Raw genomic sequence first — 27,915 nt, 5'->3', positions numbered from 1 at the left:
GAAAACCAAAAGCGCTGTGAATGAGGCAAAATATTTGTAAGTCACCTGCCTGGTCGAATCACATACATATCCTCTAGATTAGACATTAACCTGTATATACAATACCTTTTGTGACTCCAAGAAGAGACAGCTTGTATTGCTCTGCTTTATGTTACTCTAACTAAATATCAAATACTGGATTATTTATAAAGAATAGGGATTTTTTTTTAGCTCATAGACCCAAGTCTGGGGAGTTCAAGTGTATATTGCCAGCACCTGGTGTGATCCTTCTTATGACATAATAACATGGCAAAGAGACCACACATGAGATAGTGAAAATATGTTGGCTCACATTTCCTTTACTCTTAGAAAAACACTAATGCATGAAGGTAAGATGACACAGTACACAAAAGCACTGACACCATGCTTGACGACCTGAGTTCGGTCCCTGGCATCTGCATAAAGAGAGAACTACACACACACACACACACACACATACACAATTACATAAATAAATAAATAAGTAAATAAAAACATTTTATTTAAACCCATTACTATGTATAATGAGTATACACTAACACAATCCTTGAGACAGTGAACCATGAAGAATAAAAGAAACTAAATGGAAAAAAAAATCAGGAAGTCCCATACCCTACTCCAGACCTATAGACTGTGAACTCTGGAGGAGTCTGTTCTCCATTCGGAGAGTCAGGTCCTGAGGACAGGCCTGAGAGATTGGTGTTTAAGACGGTACTGCTGGAAAGTGGAGGTGTTCTGTGGCAAGTGCCTCGGTAAATGTTATCTACAGCGTGGGGGGAACAGCAAGGGGGTGAGCTACACGTGGTGAAGGAGCAGTCACTTCTTTGTCCAAGAAAAGGGAGTCTTGAGATTTGTGTGCTGCACAGTGACCTTGGTTTTGTCTGCACTTAGAATTACGAAGAGCGGCCTTGCTCTGTCTCATTTATCACTGCCTCAGAGTAACCTTGGAGCTGATTTTTGTGAGATTTTGTTTCACACCAGACTACCACGACTGTCTAAGTGGTGTGTGCTCTCAATGGAACAATCTGCCTCTTCCCCTTTCCCTTCCTTGCTAATTCAGGTGATGTGAAGACCGCTGGTCCAGAAATTCCCCACAGTTAAAAGTCCTTTGTTTAAGTGGATCCAGCATCTATATCTGAAATGAATGTGAACGAAAATGCATTAACACGTTCTTGAAAAGCCAGAAGGCAGATCAGCAAAACAAAAATTTGTGTCCTGGGGAAACTGAGTCAGCCACAGCTTTAAAGATGCAACAAGGCCAGCATCTTCTGGTCACACCCTTCCCAGAAGCACTAGCTGCTTTTTTAAACCACCTTTCAGCTCTAAGACTTACTCTCAAGATGTGATTGTCTGGCCCCTCCCACTAAACCATGAGCTCCCTGGGAGCAGAGACCATGTCCATCCTCCTGATCACTGGGATGGGTGTTCAGATGCCATTCCTCAGCATGTGCTGAATCTCTGTAGGCAGAGACCACTCATTAGTTTTCCAGTCACTCAGACCCGAACAATCACACAGAAACTATACTAAGTACCACATTGTTTGGCCAATGACTCAAGCATTTTCCTGGATAACTCTTACCTATTAAATTAATCCATTTCTATTAATCTGTGTGTTGCCACGAGGCTGTGGCTTACTGGTGGTAAGGTTCTGGCATGCTTCTCCTTCGGTGGCTATATGGCATCTCTTTGACTCTGCCTACTCTCTCTATATAATGCTGTTCTGATTTCTTGCTTGGCTCTATTCTGCCCTGCCAAAGGCCAAAGCAGCTTCTTTATTCATCAACCAGTGAAAGCAACACACATACAGAGGGACGTCCCACATCAAACCTCAAACAGGTTCTTGCATCTGTCTTATTCAGTCCAAGGCACACAATAGATCTTTTAAGAATGACTTCATTGATTCAGCCTGACAGTAATAATAATACCCTAAGTTTTCATTGATTATGTGGATTCCAAAAAGCACCTTGGATTTTGCATCAACTAGTAAGGAAAACTATAATGTGATAGTCTAGATAAGTAATGAATTGGGTTTTGTGTCATAACCAATCACATTTTGTTCCCAAACTCCACTCCCCACCCTACCCCCACCACACACACCTTAGTTGCCATTTCACGTCACCATTGGAAAACGAAATTAGCTGTAAAATGATTTCTACCCCTTTGGGCATTTCAAGTCACTTAATTCAAGTGACATATTTTTTGAATTTGTTGTTTCAATGAAGTGTCCTGACACTTCCCTTTACCCTTCTTCTGGGGCAGGCAGCCTTGCTGGCTGCGCGTCTGGGATGGGAGAAAATATTCGGCCGCAAATGATATCCAGCCGAGTTTCAGGAGTTTTCAATTTCAAGCCAAGCTGAGTCCTGTTCAGATCTGGTTTAGCTGGCTCCCGGATTCTGAATGCAAATGCCTCAAAATGTTCGTAAAATGGTAACAGAAGATTCTGTGGGCATGAACATCACTTTAATGAATTAAGTATAAATAAATCAGACACATATGGACTCCATTGTCTTAAATATATACATGGGGCTGAAATAAAGAGGCAGAAAAAAGTTCCTTGGTGACATGTGTTTTAGAGTTTGTTGAAGCTAAGATGTTACAAAGTTCCTCAGGACATTTATTGAGACTGAAGTACCACGGGCTTCACCCGTCTCTCCTGTGTGGTCGCTGACTGGTAATCCCCACTCCTCCCTGGCACTTCCCTGAGAGGAAGATTCACCCACTGTCAAGAGGGCCTGCAGATGTGAGCAGGCCCATGCTCTTCTGGGTCCTGGGAGCCCTGGGTTCCCTAAGCTACGCAGGAAGAGACACATTTCCTCCCTCTGCTCCACATTGTTTCCTACAGTTTTGTCTGTTGTCTGTAGTCTCTGGGGCTGGGCAGCGGATTCTCTTGCCTTCTAGTTCTTGGAAGGCACAGCGGCAGACAAGGCGTTCTTCAACTTCGGTGCATCCTAGCTCCTTATGTGCTCCATTCCCAAGGGTGCCTCCGTTGTCTGGGTGGCTCCCTAAAGCCCATACTTAAAAATGAAAAAGACTTTCTTACAGAGTTACCCACTGGCTCCAAGGGTGTTTGGTGGGAGAAGTAAGTACTCGATGATTTTGTTCCTAATTCTGCTCTTATTTTAGACTTTCTGTATGGCATAGCTTTTATGTACTAAATAAACAATATGTTTTATCACAATTGTTTTTAAAAACTCAGTTCCGTTGTCATTTTCTCAGATACCTGTCAATAGTAGCTTTTGACCATGTTCTGAAGCTACAGAAATCCCCAGCCTCCTTGGGCTGAAAATGTGGCTCAGTTGGCATAGTGTTCGCTTAGGAGGCAGGAAGCCTTGGCTTTGATTTCCAGCACTACATAAACCAGATGCAGTGTGGTTCACATTTGTGGTATCAGTACTTGGGAGATGGAGGCAGGAAGATCAGAAGTTCAAGTTCATCCTTGGCAACAATTTATTTCAACCCAGAGTGAAGAGCTGCATAAGATGCCAGTTCAAATGCACAAGATGAAGCCAGGCGCCAGTCACTTGCCTAGTTGGTGTAATGGGATCCATTTTCCATTCTTGTCAGAAAAAGTTATAAAGGAGTCAAGAGAGCATTTTAAAATCAGATCGCGCTTCCTTCTTTGCGTTCCTTCAAACATCTCGATCCAGTTTTAGGCCCTTATTGAGCAAATAGAAGAGAAGTATGAATGCTGAGAGCAAAGGGAAGCCTATTCCTGTCTATGATGGTTAATTTGATGGACCAACCTGACTGTGCTGTGAGATGTGCTGATATTTGGTTAAATTTTATCTCTGGGTGTATCTGAGAGGTCTTTTGCATATATGAGTTGCTAGATTGTACAAAACAAGTGCCTCTCCCATCACCAGTATTATGAGTGCTTTTCTTTGATCTCCACCTTACAAGTAGTAGGTCATGAAACTTCTCAGCTTCCATGCTTGCTGGAACGAATACTTGGGAATCAGTCCTTGGATGCACGTATTTTCCATGCCTTAAAATTGTTGATAACTTTTTCTACCTTACAATGGTGTGTACATGGTATGTGTAGTGATAGGAGTGGTGGGCTGCGTTCCTGCCGCCCGGCTCGTGGCTAGCTTTATTCGAAATAATTTAAACACTGCCTGGTCCGTTATCTGTAGCCTCTTATTGGCTAACTATCACATCTTGATTAACCCATTTTAAATAATCTGTAGAGCACCACGAGGTGGTGGCTTACCGGGAAAGATTCAACATGTCTGACCTGGCGACTGGCTCCATGGTATCTGACTGACTCTGCTTTCTTTCTCCCAGCATTCTGTTCTGTCTACTCCACCCACCTATGTTCTGACATATCAGGCCAAGCAGTTTCTTTATTAATTAACCAATGAAAGCAACACATAGAAAGAAGACCTACCTACATCAGGTATGTATTCAAGATACACGAAAGTTTAAATATTTCCGTTTTGATCTTTTCCTGAGCTAATGAAAGAGGTAAAATACCCTTGTAGGTGGGATAGTGACCGAGCCACATCACCCAGTTACTCACAGCCATGAAAGTAAGTAACACTCTGTAATATGCTATAAACTTCTAGGCTATGATGATTTAAAGTATATGTGTATAAAATGGAAATTTTTACTATGGCTATATCAGTGAATGTGAAGATTATCTGGCTGAGTTTAGAGCTAGGAATATATATGTGTTTATATTTCAGCTCCCATATATCTCTCCTTTCTGTTTCTCTAGGGAATCTTGAATAATGAATGATCTATTTGGTGTATCGAAGGACTGAGTAAGATTTATCTTTGGCACAACATATCTCTGTCATTGAGGCAATCTTAGACCCCTAGAATACATGCCTGTTCAAGCACACACACAATGTGACCAGCTGCTTCTTGCTACCTCCATGCCCTTTGATGCTGTCCACAGTTTCTAATGATTTTCAGAAGAACATTTGCATAACCTAGGACTGCAGCAACTCCATTATTCCTGCCCCAGCCCCTCATCCTCATTCTCTCTAATACTGGCTCATGGCCAATAACAAATTCAATTACCACAAAAAGTACAATGCAATTTAACCAAGCACATGGTTGTATTCAAGACCACAACACAAGCAGTCTGGTACATAGCTCTGGATACAATATGAGAAAGATTTTAAAGGTTCTTTTTATTCCTCTCCAAGGATGACTGGACAAGGTTCATCAGGGAATATTTTGGGGAGGTTCCTCTCTTTCTTGGCAGAGGGGAGGGGAGATGACATCATACATTTGTTTCAGTGCTCAGTTTTTGTTACTCCTTGTAAGAACTGTGACTTTGGAGGCCCTTACCCCAGGGCAAGTTGGGGTTCTTGGTGGGTAAAGTTTATATATACACATAGTTCTGTGAAACACTTGACTGTATATAGAGTCAGTCAAGAAAAAAGGTCCATTTCACAAGCAACAAAATTGCTTTAATGGTGCCTGCCTTAGCCTCCATGTCTCTAAAAATTAGTTAATATAGTATCATTAAAATGGATGAAAAGGAGCATCATTTTCAATTTTTTAAATTAATTTATTTATTTGTTTATAAAAATTTCCACTTCCTGCCCTCCTCCCCATACCCTCCCATTCCCCCACTCCCTCTCCTCCTCCCTCTCCAGTCCTAAGAGCAGTCAGGGTTTCCTGCCCTATGGGAAGTTCCTTTTCAACCCTTATGATAAACAAATTATGCTTTCTATGGCTAAATTTATGAAAATATCAAAACTGCCCTTCACATTGAGCTTCACCATTGGGTATCTCGCTTCATATTGTTGGTGACAACAACGTGAAGAAGGACAGCAAGAACACAACATCTCCAGTGGAAGCCATAATGTTATTATCAGACATGGCTGCCTTGATACACTCCTACCAGAGCTTATTAAGTCTCAATTACAATTTTCTCTGTATGGTTTTTCTGTAAGTGACTGTGAATTCTCCTTGTTCTGTCTACTTTTCATAAATCTTTTTATTCACATTATTTTTATTTACATTATTTACCTTATTGTAGCAAATGCTTGGCTGTCATCTGACAGAGTCAATTTGTTCTGCCCTGATTTTTGGGAATTGCTGTTGCTTATGTAATGCCATGTGCAGATTGTCACAGTTAGTACAGCTCGTTTACCACACATGATGACCTTATTTCATCCTTACCTCATCCCCTATATCTATGCTATGACACCATTGATTGATCCATGGTCAGCACCTAATTCATTGTGAGACAAACCAAAAAAAGGTCATGAGGATCCAGAATCCAACTTCTTTCACACTTGTTTCCTAGACAGAAATTCATGCTGTATGCTGTGAATATGTGTTGCTCTCATTGGTTGATAATAAAAGCTGAATTGACCTATAGCCAAGCAAAATATAGCTAGGCAGGAAAGTCTAACAGAAGGGCAGAGTCGGGGAGGGAGGCTCAAGCCAGCCACTCAAGAAGCAAGATGCCAGCTGATTGGTAAGGCCATGATCACTAACAATACATAGGTTAATGTAAATGGAATAATTTAAATGTAAGAAGTAGTCATAAGCCTGAGTTATTGGCCAAATATTCTATAATTAATATTAAGCCTCTGAGTGATTATTTAAAAAGCAGCTACTGGATGGGGTGGGTTACATATGGCACCCATTATGGGGCATGGATCCACATAAGAGCTTTAAAAAGCTTTAAAAGGTTCTAAGCATGAAGAAACAGAGCCACAGTGGGGTTCCTTGTCTCTCATAGTCTCCATTGTACAGAGAGGCATCTTCCAACAACTGCCTGTGAGGTGGAGCCGGTCACCAACTGTCATAAGCTAATCTGCATAGCACGTTCCCATACTCTCTTACATGGGCAGCAGTGAAGAAGCGTCTCTCAGTCACTGCCTAAGGGCTTGAGAACATAGCTGCACGCTGCATGGTATATTAGGGTTTTTGCTCATAATAAACAAAAAAGGTTAGATATATGCAATAAGGACAAATTCAAACAAATGGGCCTCTAAATGGGTCACAGCATGTTTTAAAAAATGCATATAGGTTTGGCAGAGGGAAGAGAGAGGAGAGAAACAGTCATAGATTTAAAAAATGATTTAAAGATAAAATCCTTAATCAGGAAATAGAGTAATAAAAAATGTAATAACCACATAAAGATGGAAATGCACAGAGAGTCTGGATTATGTAGATTATTGTGTTTTCTTTGGATTTTTGATTGTTAATGTACTGAGAGATTCCTTAGTGAAAAGCTACTAAATTAAATCAATCCATATATTTTAAAAAATGTTACTTTGGGAAAGAGAGGTTATGCTTTTGTTTTCACAGAAAATGAGAGGCTTTGGACTCATTCTGTGTTAAGAAAAATCAGGTTTGATGGAGGAAGAGTCCTGAAAATTCCAACTACATACAAGAGAAAATAATCCTAAAGAGACATACTTTACCTCCTCAAACATAAAGCAAAAAGTTGTCTTTAGCTGGCTTATGTAAAATGCAGTTTATATTTGCATTAATATAGACATGTGTGTTACCTTTAAAAGTTTATACAGTTGTAGAACAAGGGAGGCAGACACCAATAAAAACAAATGGCCTAGGTTGTTCAGCATCTAGAACAGCTTCAAGGCTGCTGAGTTGATCCAGGAAGCAAACAATTTCCAAAAATGTAAGAAATGACAGAAACATACTATCTGGACATTTATGCAACATTCCTCTGCAACACTGAGGCATCTATCTTTGGTCAACAGACCTAGCATATCAGACAGACTTTCCTGTGAAGCAGGGAACTTTGAAAGACTGACCTACCTTATCTTAGCAAAGCACAGCAGTTAGATAACACTACCCAGGTAATATTATTTCCTTTTTGAATCTTTGATGGAGCTGAAGACTAGATAGTTATAGTTTTTCATAGTTATGATTAAACAGGTAAATTGGATATAGAACTTTAGACTCACCAAAATAAAATAGAAAATAGAGTATTTTCTCTACTTTTGCCAAATACAGAGTAGATATTGTAACTGTAATTCTTACTTGATAGCTGTTATATTGCATGTAATTTTGCACTGTTAAAGGTAAAACCTTCCTTTTTTGATTAGACAGAAAGGGGAAATGCTGTGGGATAACCTTTCTGTACACTGTGAATATGTGTTGCTCTCATTGGTTGATAATAAAAAGCTGAATTGATCTATAGCCAGGCAGAATAAAGCTAGGCAGGAAAGCCAAATGGAGATACAGAGAGAAGGGCAGAATCATACTCAAGCCAGCCACCTAAGAAACAAGATGCTGGTAAGGCCATGATCACTTGGCAATACATAGGTTAATAGAAATGAGTTAACTTAGATCTAAGATAAGCCTGAGTTATCTGCCAAATATTCTGTAATTAATATTAAGTCTCTGAGTGATTATTTAAATGCAGCTGCAAGACAGGGAGGGACAGAGAACCCTTTATAAACAAGGTTTTGTGATGAAGAAGAGAATTGTTGATAGTAAGAAGGGAAGAAATCTGGAAGTGTGGATGAGGAGAGAAAGAAAAAGGTAGGGGGATGAGGAGAGGATTGGGGAGGGGAAGAGAGAAGAGTGGACCAGAGGAAGAAGAAGGGAGGGCAAAGAAAAGGAGAAAAGGGGGGCAAGGGAAGGAAAGAGATGGGAAAGGAGAGGAAAGAATTGGGGAACAGATCCTTCCTGTGTCCCCATGGTTCCCAGCTTTCTTTGGAAACTAGCTGTATGTTGGCTTAAGAATCCAGGGGAACAGAGGAGACAGAAGAGGACTAAAGGGCAGGGGAGTAAGGGTGGAAAAGAGAAGGAAGAGAAAAAGGGGAATGAAGAGAGGGAAATAGCAGGTAGGAAAATGAAGGAGCAAATTGGAGAGAGGATGTTTCCTCTACACCAGTGGTTCCAGCTTCTTTCAAAGACTGACCATAACTGTCCTTTGAGATCAATGTGTTACCCTCGTATCATAATGCTAATTTCCACTCTTTGGTTGATTTTTTTCATTGTTAGTTTCTGTTATTCATAACTCAAGAAGTTATAATTAATGTGTCTTTTTAAATACCCTTGAAAGAAACTGTGTCAAATTGTTTAGTGTACTTTGACCTTGCTGCACTTTGGTGCACTTTGACCTTCTCTCTTGAACTGGACATTGTGGACCATCCTTCAAGAAGCAAGTGTCACCTAATGACAACGTGTCTAGTTCTTAAGGTCTATCAAGGGAAGATTATCTCTTAGGGGTCAAATAAAATACTGTCTGGATCAAATCCCCTCTGGTTTACAATGTTGCCTCAACATGGCTGATCCACTCTCAACTCCATGAGTCTCTTCTCATTGTTCCTGTTTAGATCAAGCCACCTTCCCAAGGCCATGAAGTATCTACACACACACATACACACACAGAGAGAGAGAGAGAGAGAGAGAGAGAGAAACTCCAGGAGAAAACAAAAGCAAAGCAAACACTGACAGCCTTCAGCCTCTTCTAAAAATATTACTTTAGTTCATTTCAACAATTCAAGCTCTTTAATTGACTGCCTCTCCAGACCAAGCTTGAAGGTTGTTTTCTCCGTAGTGTTCACCGACGCTTGCATTGTACAGAGGTTCTCCCGTCCTGAAATCACCCCAGTCCCCACAGCCCAGGAAGAAGGAACACTTAAACCACTTGCAGATGCCTGAACACATATGGGCATGCAGGCGTACACAAATAAACGTCCCCACACATAAAGCCAATTGATTTCAGCATTACAACTGAGCGAGGGTTCACCCAAAGAGCTGTCAGTGAGTGTGCAGTTGAGCGTGAGTCACAGGTAATCAGCCTCCTGGCAGAGGCAGCGACTTCTTACTGGTCTCGGGGCAAAGCCTTCGTAGTCTCTGTGGTTATTTCTAGGCATGTGAAACTTCGTGAGAAGTTAAAAAGAAGCCTGGAAATCTTATTTCTTCACTCCAAGGCAAAGCAGCCATCCCATCCCATCCCTGATGGCTGGATAGAGGTAACTTGGCCTTGTGTGCTGTAAAGTTAGCAAAACAAAACAAAGCAAAAGGCATAAGAAAGCCACCAAATAAGAACCACAGATCTCCTTGATGAAAGGTAGCTGATTTCCGATAGAAAAGCCGGACCAATGCGGAGTAGACTCGTGTTCGTGAGCTCATCTGCGGCTGTGCGAATGTGATTTCTAAACACAAGCTCTAATTTTCCCCAGCTACAAAGTGACATTCAGCGTGTGAGATTCCATTTTCAGTGGTGAGTTCATCTTTTACTGCCTTTTATCAGCGCAAATTATGGTGTGCCAGGTACTTACTTCTCTATAACAGGAGGGGTCAAGTAGATAATTAATGAGAATCAATCTGTAAAAAGGAATAAAACCTCCAATTCGAGTCCTGGTTTATGGCTCCATTTATTATGCAAGCATGAAACTTCAAAGAGAGCCAGCTCAACGAGGCACTTTAATTACATTTTATTATATTTAAGAACTTTATGGAAATTTCTCCCGCTGCAGAGCAATGTTTCCTGAGAACACTTTTCTCCACAGCAGGGCCCCTGTTCCCAGAGGAACTACAGAGAGAAGCCGCTGGCACCTCCTCAGATCTGAGACAGAAGGTGCAAACAGCAGCTGGGTACAACACTGGCCCAAGGAGCGGCCAAGGACAGTGACTCTGACTAAGGCTGAGACCATGGGACCTAACCATCCGCCCTTAAAAGGCTCTCTGAGTTCAGACTTCCTCAATGGCAAACTGGATGGCTTGAGTTTAGAGACAAGTTTTTAGTGGAGCAAATGCAAGTTATTGGTCTCACAAGGATCTCCCTGAAAGCCACTTCCACAGTAGGAACAAAACACCAATCAGAACAAAGAAGAGCCAACACATGCATCTCCAGTCGTTTTGGAGCTCGACTTGCAAGAATGTTGTTATGCTGGCCAGAAAGAGAAGAGAGTTTCCCCTTTAAAAAGCCCCTATCTTCTGTGCAACACAAAACCAAGGAAAAGGGACTCCGTACACTGGTGTCTGGTTGCAGGGCATAGGGCCAGGGTTCCTCCCTTCTGTTCCAGCTCAACTCCAGTACCAACTTGTCCTGTGGCCTTGGGCAAAGCCATTTCTCGTCAGCACTCGGTCTGCCCAACTGCTAAAACGACAGGGCTGGTTCCGTGAGTGCTGACCTCACTGGAACATTGTGCGGACAAGTTGAGAGCATTTTCTTTCTTTCTTTCAGGGGGTCAAAGTTTTGGATTAATTCTGTTAGATTTGTACAGTAAGTTTAGGATGGGGGAAGACTAAAATATCCTTAGAAAGGGACAAAGTTAGAGGCAAATTGATTGGTTTATCAGGTAAGAGACAGAACAGTCTGTTCCAGGGTAAATAAACTAACACAGTACTTACATGTGACTCCGATGTGGGAGGAACTTTGCCTCAGACATAAATAGTTTGGTTTGGTTTTTCTCTTGCCCTTCACAATGGAGTACCCCAATGCCTTTTTAAATGATAAAATATAGGAGTCAAAACCTACTTTGAATGAAAAAATACTAAAATTTTCTTTCAGTTATATCTAGACATTGACCTAAGGGCTCCATGTGCCACAGGACAGCTATGATGGCGGCCCAACACAGAACTATAAACTTACATAAAACATTATAGATTATTTGGTCATTTTGGTACCATAATTTAACCCCAAATTTCTTCCTATTTTTTTGTTTTGTGTAACTTGATTATGTGATTCTGGGGCATAACCTTTGCTGATGACAGCACTGTCTGGTATAAGGTAAAGAGCTGGACACAGCAGGGCCGCAGGAAAGATACAACTCAGAGCTTGTGGCAGGACTCAGCGTTGCAATTTTCTACTAAAAATTGTATTTACAAAACTTTAGGTTGAGAGAATAGGTAGATAGACATACAGATGATAGATAGATAGATAGATGATAGGTAGGCAGATAGATGGGTAGATAGATGGATGATTGATAGGTGGATGGATAGATAGATAGATAGGTAGATGATAGGTACGTAGATGGGTAGATAGATAGATGGATGATAGGTAGGTGGATGGAAGGATAGATTAGATAGATAGATAGAGAGAGAGAGAGAGATAGATAGATAGATAGATAGATAGACAAATAGATAGATGGGGACTCATACTGACTTCTGTAAGAGCATGGTCAAGATTTATTATACACTTTATGAAGACATTCTTGCCCTCAACAATTAGAGTATATTAGAAAAAATCTATACCTCACTAATTGCTGCAAGATCTCCTAAGGAGTATCCTATCAACACAGAGGGATGCTGAATGACGAGACAGAAATAAGGAGAATATTCTGAATACCTTATGGAAAACAAGACCATCTCACTTAGTAAGTGACCAAAGGACGGTCCTCAGACAATGCCGGGAGAAAGTGCTTTCAAACAATACAGCTTAGTGGGCACCGTGGCAGGGATGCTCAGAGAAACCCGTACATACCTTGGGAGGTGGAAAGGCAGGAAATAGGACACAGGCTCAGAAAACAGTCCCATGAGGATGGAGCCTCTGGAAAAAGAGGAAAGATGGCGGAAGCCGAAGCCCAAGGAGTCTGCTACAGGCTGTTCGAATGAACAGTCTGCTATTAGCCTACATTTTCCTTCTCCCACATCTCGTGATGGTCTCTGCTTCTAGAGAGAGGTTCTTAGTTCCTTAAGTAAATGTGAGTAACGGTAATGCCCATACACACCAAGGGGTTGTTGTGGGACCTGGATCAGGTAACACATGACGGTCATATAAAATAATTAGGAAAGGACTGTCACGAAATTATTTCTCAAACAATACATATTTATGACTATTCATGTACTTACCAAAGACTTTTGTCTTTATTCTGTAGGTCAAGGGAAGCCATTTAAGTGTCTTTGGAAAGACCATGGCATGATATATTTCTCAAGGAGAAAGAATAGGAACGAGATTGTGACTTCCTGTTTTAGAGTAAGGATGTTTACCATTAACCATAGAGACAAATTCACATCTTCAGAAGACACCAGACAAGAAGGGTCAGTCGTGTCCAGGGTGGGAAATGAGTAAGTGGATCAGACGGTGGTAATAGCAAATCCGAGTGAAAAAAATACATAAGACATCTAGTGAGTCGGTCAAAATTCCGTTTATTCACATGTGAAAGATGAGATATCCCGGAAGTCTGAGGGAACATGGGGCAGGAACTCACAATCAGGTCTACATGTCTGAACAGAAACCAGGCACCTTACACGCTGTAACACCACTTCAGTATAAGGCAGAGGGCAACTTTGACGGGTTTCTGGATTGGTTGAGGTTACTCGTAGAGAAAGGCTAAACAGGATGTGAGTCTGAGAGAGAAAAGTGTGAGAGAAACAAAAGGAGATGAGACTACAGAACTTAAGGGCAAATATTTGAACTACGTTTAGAGTCCTTGGTTGGCATGAGTCGCATTCATACCCTCTTCCTGGTTTGCCATGTTTCTGTCCACCTCCTCTCTCCTCAGGTGGCTGAATTCTCCTTGGTAGTTCAGAGTTTCCTCCCATGGCTCCTCACTCTTCTTAGGTACATGGTCATTGTGTGACTAAAGAAACCATACAAAAATTACACTTAAAACAATAAAAAATTAATTCTATGAATATACCTTGAAACTGTAACCAGATATATTGATGTGACTGTCCCGACAACTAAAAATTCAGCATCATTTGAAACAATGAAAAGAAAATATTATAAATTTAACATTTCAAAAGAGTTATCACAAAGATAAACACCATAGATTATATTTTTTCATTGCTGTTACAAAATACCTGATAAAAGGGGGTTGGGAATTTAGCTCAGCGGTGGAGTGTGCTTCCCTAGCAAGTGCAAAGGCCTCACTGTAGTCCTCGGTTCTGAAAAAGACAAAAAGGAAAGCAACCACAAAATATGCTTAAGCTGGACAGTGGTGAGGAGCACCTTTATCTTGTCACTCAGGAGGCAGAGGCAGGTGGATCTCTGAGTTCGCGGCCAGTCTGATCTTCAGCGAGAGTTCCAGGACAGCCAGGACTACACAGGAAAATCCTGTCCTGAAGAAAATAAAACAAAACAAAAAATATTTAACAAAAGCAACTCTCAGGAAAGATAGACTTGCTGGGATCACAGTGTGCAGGCATAGTCAATCATGTGAGGGTAGGGTCTGTTCTGAGGTTAGTCCGTCATGAGAGGGTATAGTTCATCCTGTGAGGAAGGCATGGGAGCAGCTTGTAGTGTGAATTCTAATTGCTCTTAATAATCAAAATCCAGAGTCAGATCTAGGGGTAAATGCTGAAAGATCAGAGAGACAAAAGAGCAAGCCACCGCTGCTTCTTACCTGGCCAGATCCTCAGCCTGAAAGGGGGCTAAGTTCCTCTCTCTGCCCAGCCAGATCCTGTCCTGGTTTCTCCTCCCAGGTGCTGGGATTAAAGGCATGAGCCACGACTGCCTGGCCTCTATGGTTAACTGGTGGCTAGCTCCAGTCAGGCTTTATTTGTTAGAGCACAAACAAAATATCACCACGAGATGAACTCAGTCTGTAAACTTCCTCCCAGACGTGCGCAGAGCCTAGATCCTGGCAAGCTGGCAATGCTAACCATCACGTTAACCATGGTTGCACACCATAAGTGAAGTCAAATGAATTGGCAGTTAATATCACAGATGAAGGTTCTCCCTAACCCACAGGCAGCATCTAGGTACTATACTGAAGAGTAAAATTAATAGTAATTATATACAGGCATGGGTCAGAAAGTCACAGAGAAAGAGAGAGCCAGAAGTGGCCCTGAATAAACGGAAGAGTGTGAAATGCTGAGGCAGCATTTTTGTTTAGGAGTTTGGGGGTGGGGTACTTAAATAGCATGTTTTGCTTACAAGACTTTTGAGAAATAGACACTCTCATCCATTGCAGTTGGAAGTTGAAATGGATTCAGCCTCAATGACCTCAAAGAACAGGTTTAGTAATACTTATCAAAAGTACTGACGACTTTCCTTTGCATCAGAAATCTCGTGGCTAAGAGTCTTGCTTGCAGATATTCCTGTATGAGTACAAAATGACATATAGAATAAGTAATTTGTTGTGACACTTTTTGTAATGGCCAAAGGTTGAACACCCGGGGGACAGCAGCAGGGCACGTGGTTGAGTGAAGTCTCATACATTCTTCAGAATGTGCCAACACGCAGCCATAAAAATAAATGAAGAATAATGAAATGAAAACAGATTGTTATGAATACTAAAGGGAGGATAAGGAGATCTCAGAATATAATACTTTAAAAGTATAAGTGGCAGAACAATTATGTAATATACTGTCTGTGTGAGGAAATGGCTGCTAAGAATACATATATATATATACATGTATACATATGCATACTTATAATTACAAAAATTATACCTTTGGAAATAACCCTTTCTGGTGAATCTTTTTTGCTTGGACCTATTTCACAAAGCATGCTGCTCTTAGAAAGTAGAGAAAATTAAAATAGAGATTATACTTTTAAGAGAAGACACTCTGAACCTAAAACTTCAAATGGATTTTAGTAGCCATCCTAATAAAGCTGTTTTAGAATGACTTTTTCATTTCTCTGTATTTATAACAAATATGAAATTGTTACAGTTGAAGAATTTTAGACAAGTCCAATTATAAAAGCAAAGGAAATACATTCCTTGAGATGAACTGGAAATGTCAATATTAGTTATTTAAAAAGAGGTTATTTGTTAGCAAGCATGAAATGGCCCAGAAAGATGACCTTGGGAGTGTCCGCACCTCTCATGCACAGAGGTCATTTGCTAATATCATTAACCCCCACAGGGATTCAAGCTTCTTCTTGTGTGGTTTCTTGAGAGGAGGAACACAAAGTTGAGCAAAGAAGCATTCAAAATAATGGGACCATATCAGGTAGCTAAGTCGGACAGAGGGTTCACAACTTGAACAACAAGAATCACTGCCTGTAACTGACACCTGTTCTATGAAAGTCTGTGGATTTACATGAACACACAAATAGAAATCCAAAAGAAAGCTACATTGGTCACCTTTTCAGGGGACAATTAAGCCAGATAAAGTCTGACTATTAATAATTTATGGGAGAAGATTAGCCATGTTTCCTTCCTTCCTTTCTTCCTTCCTTCCTTCCTTCCTTCCTTCCTTCCTTCCTTCCTTTCTTTCTTTCTTTCTTTCTTTCTTTCTTTCTTTCTTCCTTTTTTCTTCAAGATAGCGTTTCTCTGTGGCTTTGGAGCCTGTCCTGGAACTATCTCTTATAGACCAGGCTGGCCTCAAACTCACAGATATCTGCCTGCCTCTGCCTCCCAAGTGCTGGGATTAAAGGTGTGCACTACCACTGCCCTACATTCATTTCTTCCAGAAAGTAATGTACAAGGTTACCAGCTATTCCTATGATGCAGAGGGAGGGATCCACATTGCAGATAAATGGCAACTGATATCTATAAAAATAATCATAAATTTAGAGCATTGTTCTGTAGCAGTAAAAGGCTTCATTCACCGATCTGTATTTGCTAATGAACAGGGACAGGTTTTCTCCATCTGGCCTCATGTCCCAAAAGTCTTATTAAATACATCACATGTGTGGTTGATTAGGAACCAGATCTTGATAGAATGCCCCAATGCTGCCAGTCCTATTCAAGAGGGAGACCTTGGCAAAGATCAAGGTGGATTTACTAATGTCTAAGATCCCAGTTGACTGCTGTACAGGGGGCTACAATCCACTTGGGATGGAAATAAAATTGAGATTTTCACCTCTACCTTTTCATAGGGCCATGTGACTTATTACCTAGTAAAAATGAAATAAATCCAATGCTTTAGCAAAAATGTGAACTCCAGGAAATTGAAGTGGAAAGAAAATTATTTCAGTCACAGTCAGCTAAACTCTGACACTATTTTGCCAATTATTAAAAAAAGCAGTTGCTCACCAGTGGGGCCATGGTTCTCACCATCTAGTTCACTTTTACCTTGGACTCCTGATTGGTCCTCCTGTTCATGGGTAGGAGGAACCCCATTGTGGTCTAAACACATAATCCTTATCGAGCAAAACAGGAAAAAGCAGGGGAAACGCCATATGGATGCATAAGAGAGCCCAAAGTGGGTGCAGATTGGGAGTTTCAGCATCTGATCAGGATGTCCAGTTCCTCTCCATAGCAGTCCAGATTGGCCAGAGCTGCTCTTGAAGGCCTGGTAGGTCTGCTTTCCTGTCACAGTTGATGGCATCAGCCAGCTTTCGTTTGGAAACCCACAGGAAGGTAGATCTTCCCCCACATTGAGTCTTAAAGGGAGGCTGCAGTGACAACTGTTGGCTCTATCCCTGCCATCTCCACGGGACCCAGGCTCTAACTGGCAATTGTTGATACTTCTTCTGTGCACGTGCCAAGGGGATCGGGTGGCTCGAACTTTTTCCGTCTTCAACTTCTTGTACACGGTGCACATCGATATGTTAATTCACTAGGAAGAAGCAACACCATTGGGTTTAAATATTAGCTGCAGGCCCTCAGAGTCAAGGGGATTAGTGAGTGATTCTCTTTAGAGTAATTACTGTTGGCTGAATTAAAGGCAGCAGTAACACCCAAAACAAGTCTCCAGCAGATAGAGGAGTAGAGGAGCTTTAGAACTAGAGTCATTGAAAGGATGATATGGTTTGGATCCCCCAAAGGCTCGTGGTGGTATGGTGGTAGTGGTGATAGAAGATTTAGGCTGTAGGACCTACGCAGCATAAGGACTCCTGGGTAAGGACTTGCTGACATGCTGTGTTGGAACCCTGACCTTTTCCTTGCTTTTTCAGTTTCCCGGTGGTCCTTAAGTTTCTAACCCCTGTTCCCCGTGATAGCGATCTGTGTTACTACCAGCCCATTGTGGTGAGGACTGGCAACCGTGCACTGAAACCTCCGAATTAATAAGTAAAAGCAAACCTTCCTGCCTTATAAGCTGTTAATCTCCAGTATTTTGTCACAGTGATGAAAAGCTAACAGAAGATGTTCTCCTTGGGTCATTAATGAACTCTTAACCAGGGAGCTAGGCAGGGAAGTTGAAAGGAGGGCTTGCATTTGTGAGACTGAATTAAATTCAGTGTCTGAATGGTATTTGCCCTGGCCAATCGTTACTTGCAATGCCAATGTTTACTTGAGCAAAGGGGAAATGACTATAACTATAATTTTGTGTGTGTGTGTGTGCAACTGTGTATGTATGTATATGTGTGTGTGTGTGTGTGTGTGTGTGTGTGTGTGTGTGTGTGTGTGTGTAATGGTTCCACACCAGTTCCTGTGGTATAATGGTTAACGCTCTGGGCTCTGAATCCAGCATCTGAGTTCGTATCTCGGTGAAACCTGTTCCTTGAGGAAGCGACCTGGTCAGTCAGCCTGATCAGCTCAGACCATGAAACCCAATATAAAAAGGCTGCTCCATGCATGTTTCATGTTTCACATGCTTCAGCATTGCTAGGGGCATGTTTTATTTTCTTCACTATATACATACATACATACGTACGTACATACATACGTATGTATATAATGCGTGCATGTCACAGTGTGCACATGGAGGTCACAGCACAACTTCACAGATATAGCTCTCTGCTTTCACCTTTACCCAGGTTCTGTGTATTGAACTTGGGTTCCTAGGCTTATGCAGCAAGCACCTTTACCCACTGAGCCATCTCACTGACCTGAAATTACCATGTGTATAATGATGAGGAGGCCAGGACACTAGAGAACACTTGAGTAAAGCACTGAACACGTCCAAAAAGCCCATAAGGGAGAGACACAGCTTCCCCAGGACACCAAGGCCACACCAAAGTGCATGGGTTTATAGGAAATCTGCCGAAGCTTGATGAAACCAATTGTTTTCAGAATTCCCTGAGTAGCTCCTTAGGTTAGACACTGTGTTGGGGGGCAGAGATACAGTGGCATGTCCAAACAGACATAACCCAGCTTTGTAGGAGCTGCTTAGAAAGACAGACTAGGCAAGCATTAAATAATCATTTAGACACCAACTACATGACTATGCTAAGCACTACAAAGAAGTTCTCAGTGCTATGGGAGAACACAACTTTATATAGTGAGTATTTTGGTCTTCATCAAGGTTGGAGAAGGTTTCTCAAGGAAGTGATACTTAAGCTGTCTTGAAGTCGAGGGGACATGAAATTCAATGTGGCCAGAATAAAGTATGCAGAAATCCAGGGGTGAAAAGAGCATGGTTTATTTGGAAGAGAGAAAGGCTTGGCATGACATAAGAGTGTCTTTATCCTACTAAGAACAATGACTCTTTATTTGGCAATGGAACTGGCTGTATTTCAAACACTTCTTCCCCGTAAGGTAGACCAGAGTCTGCATTGCAATGACGGCAGAGCAGGCTAGGACACTCAAAGCCCCCAACCAGCAGTCTAAAGCTGTGTGTGTTTGGAAGTCAACAAAAAGTTAACAGAGTATTACTTTTTGCTAAGTTCTCAGCTGGCATTTGCTGCCTTCTGCTTCTCATACATCTACTGTTACACGCTTTCACTGGCTCAGGGCAGTGGAAACTTCTGCTTGTATTTTCTGACCATTTAATTTTGAAATAGGACCACTAGAAACAGGGAGCTCTCTGGACATCTGAACTGCTAATGTTATCATAAATTGTGGGATCCAATCTTGCCATGGCAGCTCTGCAAGTTCCTTCTGGTTATTCAACATGGATGGACGGAAACAAACAAACAAACAAAGAGGAAAGAAAACATTAATTTCTTTCTGGGATGACTATTAGGACATTCCTCCGGTTCTGAAAATAGGAGGGCTAGACTTTTAAATTGAGAATACACATTAAGAAAATTACATTTTTTCAGGCCAAAATGTCCTGTATGAAATTGAGGATTGCTCCTTTTGTCTCCTTGAGAGTACGCTAAGAACAAAACTTCGGACAGTTTGGTTGAGGGGTGTCGGGTTTGGGCTCTCTCTACTCAGCCTTTACCCAAAGGATGCCATAGCTTCATCCCCAAAATGGTAATTTGGGAGAGAATTTAAGTGGGTAATATTTTGTTGTATTAGTTATTTTTCTCATTGCTATGAAAAAAATACTTGACAAGAAGCCCATTAAGGGCTAGGAATAGCTAAATGCATAAGATCACCTTCAGCACAGATTGAGTGCAGGTATCTAGCTCCTAAGGAAAAGCTTGGCATAGCCACATGTGACCCCAGTGCTGAGGCAGTGGTGGTGGGGTGGAGACAGGAGGGTCCCTATGGCTTGTTGGTCAGTCACTATAGCCATAAAGATGACAATGGGAGACTTTCTCTCATGGAATGACATTGGAAAAGGACTAGGACACCCAACATTCTCCTCTGGCCTCCTTAGAAGTGCAAATAGGTACATGTAGCATGCACATGAATATTTCTCACACACACACACACCAGAAACATCTTAAGTGATATTTTGGCTTCCAGTTTGAGCATACAGCCCATCACAGAAGGGACACTATGGTGACCAGAGTGACTCACGGTTGCAGCAGCAACAATATGGGGTTTCTTGCTCATATAGGTTGATCAGGGAACAGAAAGTGGATAGGAAGCATGGCCAAGCAGGTTTCTTTCTGTGATACTCTTCCTTAAGCAAGGTTCTATCTCCTTGAGCTTCCAGAAGCTCCAAAACAAGTATGACTAGCAAGAGACCATGTGTTCAAACACATGAGCTTATATGGGAGAGTTCATAACTAAACCACAACACTTATCAACAGCACAACTGGGATGTGGATGATTAAGCAGGTTTATGATAGATGTAATTCCAATGCTAAAGTGGCAAAGGAGATTGTGCCATTTCTCTGTTGAATTCCAATTAACTGCTTGGGTAACTCGGACGGGTCTGCTGCCTGCCTCAGCATCCAAGATGGCAAATATCCCTTAGCAACTGAGGTATACCACACAGTTCTCATGTAATTAGCTGATAGTCGCTGCTTGCCTTTATGTATTGAATGCCACATATAATTTTGAGGGAATTCCAGAGCCATTAGAACTTTGACACAGGTCACAGCAGTGACCCAGGTTTGCATGGCAAAGCACATTGCTCTCTCTTGGAGGCCGATATGTTGTCAAATTGATGCCAACCATTAGATTATTGTCTGTACACACTTTATTAACTTAAGAAGAGAGAAACAAGACACATAATGGCCACTCACTTAACCTCCACTGGGAAAGGAGAATTGCAGTCCACTAACCCATTAGAAGGCCATCCTTCCATTGGTCAGAACCTCAGCTAGTGATCTCATCCTTCCTCCTTTTAGATTCTCAAATAAAATGACTTCATTTTAATCTTTTTTTCTGTCCATGTGTTTCTATGATTTTGGTTCTGTTTCTGCATCATGAGACAAGTATTTTCCCCTTCAATAGCCAGAAATTGACTCAAGGCAAAGCCTCTCTCTCTCTGTCATTCTTTCTCCTTTCTCCCCCAGCCTCTTTTCCTCTTTCTTCTCTTTGTCTTCAATTCTAACCATTTCTATTGGGATCACAGAGCCCATTTATCTTTGGAGCAGTTAAAATCTCACAGAAAACTGCACTTATCTATTTCACAGAAGCATCAGCAGATTCGAACCACTTAGTAATTTAGAACAAGGGAGAAGTGTCCGGGGTCACAAAGTCCAGATACTGGCAGTGCAGAAATTGCTAAAATAACTCACAGAACAAATCAGGAAACCTGGGCAAATTCCAGGTGGCCTTGGAGACATGCCACCCAGACATGTACCTGTGCCGACACATCTCAGAGTGTCGTTGAACTTAATAACTCATAAACTGCCTCAGGTGTCCCAAAGGAAAGGTGCCACCATGTGTTCTGATTACCACTATTTCCATATCCTGTCTTTATGTCTCTTTCCTTGACCTCCGAGGGAATGGAATGTCTATCTCCCATCATCCCCACACTATTTCCACAAGCACTGTGGGTGTCTTAGGAGAAAACACCAAGGAGGTGATGGGTCAGTACAGGAACGATGGGCACACGCTTGCTGGTTGTCCTGTTTCTTCCTGAGGCTGGCCCAGAAGTGAGTCCACTTTTAAATTAGAAATAACGAACATCAGGAAGCCAGCATGAAGGTACAGGGGTAAAAATGGGAAGGGGAAAGGAGCCAGTTGGAGCGCAGTACTGCTAGCGGAGTTGGAATAGGATGTCCAAGTACATATTCAAAAGATAAAATTTATAGCCAGGCATGGTGGCACACACCTGTAAGTACTCTGGGAACTGAGATAAGAGAATCAATCAAACCATGAACTCAAGGACAGCTTGGGCTTCAGAGAATTCTGACTTAGCCTTGCCATGTAGCAAGACCTTGTCTTAATAAAAAAGAAAAGGAAAGAGCAGGGAGATAGAATCGTACTCCTATGCAACATAAAAGTGAGCACATATCAATGACCTTATTCAGCTTGGCAATTATTAAGGGAGCAATAAGATGCTACAATGCGTTAAAACAGAGGTTTCCCTTTTCCCCAATGGGCAAAGTCATTGACTTTTTAGGAATGTGAACCATTTGCCTTGCTATGGATAGAAGCATCTGGCCTTTCCAGCTCTACTGTCAATGTTCTACAAGTGTTTTGTGTCCCCATAGAGTTGTAAAATATGCTTGCTGCTAGATAGTATCTTCTAGACATGATGGAGAAACCATGCCCATGAAATCTCAACATGCTTACCTCAGCAACATCTGCATAATGACAATACCGGTCAGCTTGCTAACACGGGTAGAGGAATCTCACAAGGTCCCACACCTAGACGAACAGCTGCCGGCAATCAGTGCCAGCTGAGAGGGGAGAGACAGTGCTCTCCGGGGATTAGCCCATTGATAGGACATACAGTCCCAGGGGTCAGCCCTAAGCGTGCGCACATGCACGTGTGCGCACGCTCACACACACACACACACACACACATACACACACACACGCAATACTAAATGGACTTAGTAGTATGTCGGGTGGGGGTGTGGAAATTATATAAATACAGTACTAATGTATAAAAGTTTCAAAAAAAATAAAAATTAAATAAAAAACACCAATGGGTAAGTATTCCTGCCCCCATGGATTTACAGTTTAATGACTTTGTCAGTCTTTTTCATAATAACTTTATTATTTAAGACTTTACATTGTGTAATTTGTCAATATACGGAGAAAACTAACAGAAGAAATGAAACTAAATATTTCTTCTTTCCTATTTTGACTACTTTCATTAAACTTTTTCATATAAGTCTTCCATTGAGCCTTTCATCTGAGTGTTATTTTTGGCGTATATTCATTCTGTGTACAAATTTCCATACACAAATGATCTTGGAAAATTCTACTCTATGAAGTCATGTCACAAGCATGCTCAAAAGGATACAGTTAACAGGTCTGCATTTTCCAAAAAGAATACCTAGTCAAAGACAATCCAAGTTGTATATCTTGGAGCTGGATATAACTCTGGAGGCAGAAGCAGGTAGATCTCTGAGGCGAGCCTCATCTACAGAGTTCCAGGACAGCCAGGGCTACACAGAAAAACACTGTCTAGAAAAAAAAAAGGAAAAAAAGGGTTTTTTGTCTTTTTAAAATAGACAATGCCCAAGATTCAAACCACACCCAATACACAATTGACAAAGCATCTAAGTATGTCTTCTGCCCATTTCACAATTGTCTTAATGCCTTTGAGGGTAGTCTAGTAAGATACATTTGTCTAAGGAACTAATAAACCAGAGAAATTTATTGCTTACAGTTCTAGAAGATGGAAAGTCCAAATCAGAGTGCACAGAGGATTGTCAGCCTGTGAATGTCCATTCTCCATAGATGACAGTCTTTATGTCCTCACGTAAATGTAGAGCTAAACAGGCCATATATATATATATATATATATATATATATATATATATATATATATATATATAAAATACATATATATATATGTAATATCAATCTCATTCATAATGGTGGCCTCTTGTGATCTGATCATTTCTGAAGTGCTTCTCTTGTTAATGCTGTCACCTACTATGGGAGTTTTATTTTTGTTTGTTTGTTTTTCAAAATACAATTTCACTATATAACAGCTCTGGACACCCTGGAACTTGCTTTGTAAACCAGGATGGCCTCAAATGCTCAGAGGTCCGCCTCCCTCTGCCTCCTGAGTGCTGGGATTAAAGGTGTGCACCAACATCTGGCTATTGGGAGATTTTTAAACAGTGAATTTGGAGGGGCACAAACATTCATGCCATTACAAGAGTTTTTGAACAACACCCAGAGAATGTGTTCAGAGGCTTAACACTTGGGTAGTAAGAAAGCTGGGGTATTTTCATTAATTCCAGCCCACTATTTACTGGGGACTTTTAAATCCTCCAGTTCCCCAGCTTTTTGTGCACATAAGCCAAGCCCCATCTCTCACAGTAAACGTGGAGAGGTCACAGGTCAAGGGGCAAGGGGGAGGGGGTGAAAGAGGACACAGAGCTCCTGTTCTTCATTTCCTCTTTACTTACTTGTTGATTTGACACTTTGCCCCCATCCCATTTCTTACCAGAATGGAAATTCCCTAAAGCTCAGACATGTCAAACTTAGTCCATCCCCCCTACGTAGCACACCGTAAACAGTCAATAAACTGTTGATGAATATTGTTGAATAAACAGAGACTGGGCCTTTAAGACATGTTGCAGCCCTGATTTAGAGGAAAGAAGCTGGAGAGAACTCTGAGAGGCTCATGCAATCCGGCTCTGTGTAGTGTCCTTGGACATCATCAACTCAGAGTGTTGCCCGTTACTCCATGGTCCACGTCCACCCACCCCAGATGTACTGACATCAAGACCAAAGGAACAACACAGAACCACACGACTTTCAGCCTACTTAAAAATGACCAGTGTCACAATGTTAACCTTGCGACTCACTGCTACTCGCTGGGCATCACGATCTGTGTCTCTTCATGTGCTTTCCTGTCCTTGTATGCACACGCCAAGATATGGAACAGAGAAAGCGTAACACAGCAGAGGGGCGTTCTCAGTGGTGTGTGCTGTATACTGGGCCAAGAGGGAGCAAAGAGAAGTCTGACAACGCTACATTGCATGCAGGCCTCACAGAGCAGACTCAAGAGCTGCGCTGGTTTTATTAAGTCAACAGATGGCTTTCCAGAGTAGCCAGAAGAGCAGACAGGTCCCAGATGACAAATGAGGAGGGACCCTCCCCATGGGCAAGCTCGTGAGACAATGTGTTGACATTAGGCACGGAATAAATCCATAACTGTGCTGTTCATGCAAATTCTCAGAGAAAAGCAGGTGCTGCACACTGACCTTACCCCAATCAAAGTTTGCTGGAGAAAACAACCAACGTCTCCAAATGCAATCTCAGCAGCCTGTACCCCTCCTACCAAAAGAAGGATTGCAAAACAATTCCAAATAAAAACAAAGTAGGGAAAAAATTAACTTGAGAGTAAGTGTCCTTTGCTTGAAATGGTTGACATATGTCTTGCAGAAATCCTAAGACACATCTGGCTGCTTAGAACGTACTTATTTTAAGTCAAGTGTTTATGAAGGTCTCACATTGTCAGTTCATAGAGAAATACATTATGTAAACATAAAGGGTGCACCCATCTTTATTGGTGTTAATACCACATATTCGTGCCATTAAATAGTTTCCAAATTCAGAGACACTACTATAGATTGCTCAGGTTTGCCTGCGATAATGAGAATGTTCTTTGGACCTTTGTATGCAATTGTGTTTGTCACATTCTCCAGAAAGAGAGAACTTTGAGGGTCTGAACTCTCCAGCTGAGTAAAGTATAGTGGGCCAGTGGTCTCCTCAGAATAAAAGAGCAACTGTTAAGCTACCTTATATCCTACTACTATTCAAGAATGTAGACTCTGAGATGATTTAGAAAACAATCATTCACTAAGAAGAACCGAGTTACTACCATGGAGTAGGCACTGTTCATTTTGGGGGTCAGAAGAAATAATTCTGTTTTCATGGAGCTTGTTCATTGTCAAGGAGAGCAGGGCAAAGGGATTGAAGATATATGTTTCAAAAGTTAAAATAATGAACATGAAAAATTAAAGGGCCATTTCAGTGGAGAACATGCTAAATAAAAGGTAAGTATACGGAGTAATGATAAAAATCTAAGTAGGAACTTAGTAAACGGATTTGAGAGAGTTTTAAGGAGGCTATAAATTTATCACTTACCATTAATTATAGAGCAGGAATGCAGCTTATAGAACTTAAATGAAGCATAAGGTCCTATGCCAACCACCATCAGTTCTGGGATTTTAGCACCACTGGAACTGATGAGGTAGAGGCAAGAGGATCAGAAATTCAAGGTCATCTGTGGCAATGTAAGGAGTTCAAGGTCAACCAACCTGGGATCCAGGAGACCCTATCTCTCTCATTCTCTCTCTCTCTCTCTCTCTCTCTCTCGCTCTCGCTCTCGCTCTCTCTCGCTCTCTCTCTCTCTCTCTCTCGCTCTCGCTCTCTCTCTCTCGCGCACACACACACACACACACACACACACACACACACTACATAGATACATATATACATAGATAGATTACCCAGGACACCTGGTGTTTGCTATGACTATACAAAGCATAATATGTAATTTCTGCCCGACAGTGCCTCCAACTGAAGGGAGGATGTAGCACTACTCAGACTGCACACTGAACAGCTTAGAATAGTGTGAAATTCGAAGAGAACCACCCTGCTGGTAGGAAAGAAGGTTTCCTATAGAAGGACCTGAGCTCTGCTCAGCCCGCCTCATCTCAATGGACCATTTACTCACATTCAAAGCCAGACAAAACTGCCTCCAATTCTTACATTTCTGAAAAACCAACCTTTTTTTTTTATTCTCAGCAGGGGGATCAGGCTAGAGACGAAGTGTGACTTCATCCAGCTGCATCTAGTGTGTAAAAGAGGAAGGCGCCTGGTACCTAGGAACGGAACCTCAGGACTCCAGCACACATGCCCCGCCCCCTCCCTGAACTACCACTGCTCATCAGCAGATAGAAAGATTTCCTTCTGTGAAAGCTCGTAGGGTCTTAAAACCACTTCGCAGCACTGCCCTTGACGTCATCTCTCTGGGCCGGTTCAAGGCAGTGAAGTCAGAAGGCGGTTGAGTGCAGGTCTGCAGAGGCCGAACCCAGCACGGAAGGCAGTGTCTGCTCCAGGACTGTTCTGATCACAGAGCCCTTACGTTGACAACAGCTCCCACCCCCACCTCGCACCCCGCAAAAATGAAACAGGTGGTGAACACAGAGCATATGCTGAACTCGAGGGAGCAGAGAGGCCCCCCTGCGTGCGTCTTTCTTCACAACGCAAAGAAATCAAATGCAGCAGAATACAGTCATATCCCACCAGCTTCAGGACACCGTAGCCTCAGTCCTGGAGGGCTCACGGAAAGGACTGACCTGTGTCATCTAGGAGCAAAGGGACAGGAACACTAAAAGGAGCGTCCACACCTGGCTTCCATTTCTGACCTTGCCGCAGACATCTGGCAGCTTGTTCAGAAGTTACAAACCTGTGGGTTTCCCATGGTTGGGAGCGGTCAGCCTTGTGGTTTCCTACAGCCGTGGGAATGAAGAGGTCCTTTTCATCCTCTTTCTGAAACTGTCGTCGTCGTCATCGTCATCTCTCCTTTGAAATTTGATCACATGCCCGGAGACTTGGAAGGAAAGACTATAGCTTTGACTTTGAGAACTCAAACCTTTTCCTAGAAGCTCAAGGTGGGGGCTTGCTGAAGGCTGTGAAGGAGCAGGCAGACTTTAGAGAGCCTCTGAACAGTCTGTCTTTGGAGGGTGGACATTGGTTTATAGGAAAGTGATAAAGTTCTCCTTCGAGAACAAAGGTCATTTTCACTTGCAACAGCTCACTAGGAGGTAGGCTAACTTAATTCTGTAAAGGGTTAATAGGGCTCCCGAAATGTAGAGAACTCACATGCAGTGTCCTGAGTATCAGTCACACAAAATGTGTGCACACTTAGAAGAAAATCCCTGCACATATAGAAATACTAAAGCCTAGAAGTTTCTCTTTTAAAAGCTCACATTCAAGCCTCTGCTCA

The 27,915-nt window shown here is 41.9% G+C and overlaps 1 long non-coding RNA gene across 2 annotated transcripts; it reads right to left on the bottom strand.

The window, feature by feature from the left end:
* Positions 1-13,045: 13,045 nt before the first annotated feature.
* On the bottom strand, positions 13,046-27,655 carry LOC125406114 (uncharacterized). 2 transcript variants are annotated; one of them, XR_007233807.3, is made up of 5 exons: positions 27,376-27,655; positions 16,884-17,370; positions 13,720-14,958; positions 13,373-13,496; positions 13,046-13,263 (listed from the first exon to the last, which is right to left on the bottom strand). It is a non-coding gene; the product is annotated as an uncharacterized LOC125406114 (long non-coding RNA). The 2 variants fall into 2 exon arrangements; XR_014997086.2 differs by having other exon boundaries at positions 13,720-17,370.
* Between the last annotated feature and the right edge of the window lie 260 nt (positions 27,656-27,915).

The sequence above is a fragment of the Myodes glareolus genome, chromosome 15 (assembly GCF_982192425.1).
Source record: "Myodes glareolus chromosome 15, mMyoGla1.1, whole genome shotgun sequence".
Taxonomy (NCBI): Eukaryota; Metazoa; Chordata; class Mammalia; order Rodentia; family Cricetidae; genus Myodes; species Myodes glareolus.
The sequence above is the reverse complement of the archived record's forward strand: the minus strand, read 5'-3'. Positions and strand labels throughout refer to the sequence as shown.